Here is a 2,093-nt window from a genome sequence, read left to right as displayed (position 1 = left end):
ATATGCATCTCGATACCCGATCAATGATACAATGCCAGTAGCCAATCGATGGATCGGGTCTGCTTGCCACAGCGCGGTGCGATGCAGAACCCTGACGTTCCGGTTGTATTCCTGCTGCTGTTCTGCTGTCAGCTGACAGATTTACTAAACATGACACTGATGTTAACATCTGATTCTCATTTTACTGGAGAAAGTTCTGCGTTCTAGAACGACTTCTAAAGGTTCCAGGGGAAAATACTGATGGAGTCAGCTGTTTGACTGCGTGTGTTTTCAGCAGAACAAACCACAGAGTGACGGGTTAGGGTTGGAGCTGTCAGGCGTCCCACCTGCAGACAGTCAGCAGTCTGACGCTCAGGGCCCGGCTCCTCTCACACTTCACTTCTGCTGCCGCTGGAAACCACACAGCTGCTGCTGTGCCGCTCGCCTTTTCCGTCCCTAAAACGTCACAGTCACACACACTTTCACAAAACCTGCTGTCTGAAATGATGCACCGCCATTCTTTATTTTATGACTAAAACCTGGGTTCAGATTTGGTTCTGACCCTTTAAACCTCATGTTCTATGTGAAAGTGAAGAACACGGGAACGAGATAAGATGGATAGATAGCCTTTATTGTCCCAAAGGGAAATTTGTTTTCACAAACTGTCACAGGGAAAAACACCACCAACACTAAACAGCATATACACACTAAATGCACAAATAAACAACATGTTCAAAAACCATCACCAGACACCAAACAACATATGAATACACACAAAGCACAAACACCACCAGACACTGAACAACCAAAACGCTCAGGAGGGCTGGCTCCATACAGCTTATCTGTTGAGTGCTGAGATGGCAGACGGGACAAAGCTCTTACTGAAGCGTGCCCGTCGCCATCTCAGAGTCTCCAGGCGGCAGCAGAGTGAATTGTGGGTGGAGAGGGTGATCGGGGTCGTTGGTTATTGTTCGTGCGAGGCGTGTGACTGCTCTGTGGTTGAGCTCGGTGAGGTTGGGTGTGGGATGGCCGGTGATAACAGTTACACTGCAGCTTAGTCAATTCAATGAACTTTATTTATCTGTTCAGAACTTCAGCAGTGCAAATACATACAACAAAAACATACATAAATACCCAAACCCTCAACACAACAGGAACATACCAATGCTTAAAAAATTTAAAAACAGCGGCATTAAAAGAACATACAGATAAATACAGCAGGCATTCATGGGTCTGAGGGTAAGACTGTGTTGGCTGAGAAAAGTGTGTGTGGTGTCTGAGGCTATCTGAGGTCCTCTCTGTTTAGTTCTTCTATTGCAAATGCTGATGAGCGCTTCCTGCTCAGGGCCAATTATTTCACTGCTCATTGTTATGATTTTGTTTTGCTGTGATGGATGTTAGATAGTGAACCAAACCGGGCTGAGATACTGAAGGTGACCACAGATTCAATGAGGCATTTGTTAAAAGGGCTGGTTGGTGAGCCTGAAGTCTGTTTCCTGAGAAAGAAAAAACGGCTGCTGACACTTGGAGTTGGTTTCACGGTTTTGTTGAAAGGTGAGAATGACCAGTTCTCAAGATGGGTACAGGAACAGCACAGCAACATTAGGACTGAACTGAAGAGGGTCAGCATGTACACTGATGTCCTCCTGCAGTGGGAGAACGAGCCGCCCAGAGCCTTTCATGACCAAGGATGTTAGGGCCACAGGCGTTAAGGCAGGCGGATTTCTCTTTTTGGCTTCTAGACAGATAGTTGAAGATTTCCAGAGTGATGGGACTGAATGTTTTACGCTGACGTCATGACGTGGGTCTGACGTGGGTCTGACGTGGGTCTGACGTGGCTCCGCTTGGCTCTTGGCTGGTGGAAAAGCAAACTGGTTCTTTGTTGGAACCAGTTAAACACCGGCTCTAGCACCAGCACCGAACCAGCACCAGGTTCTTTTTGGTGGAAAAGGGGCATCTGTGAGGCCCACAGAACAAAGAAGTCAAATGCACGAGTCTGTAAAAAGTCCAGAAGTTTATTTACTGGGCAAACAAAGTCCAAATCGACCAGCAGAATCAGAATCACGAGGCAGGCGAAGGTCGGTGCACAAGGCCGGCTGGAAACACGAGGGAAA

Source organism: Myripristis murdjan, chromosome 18, assembly GCF_902150065.1.
Source record: "Myripristis murdjan chromosome 18, fMyrMur1.1, whole genome shotgun sequence".
In the NCBI taxonomy this organism is placed as follows: Eukaryota; Metazoa; Chordata; class Actinopteri; order Holocentriformes; family Holocentridae; genus Myripristis; species Myripristis murdjan.
This window is presented reverse-complemented; position numbering follows the sequence as displayed.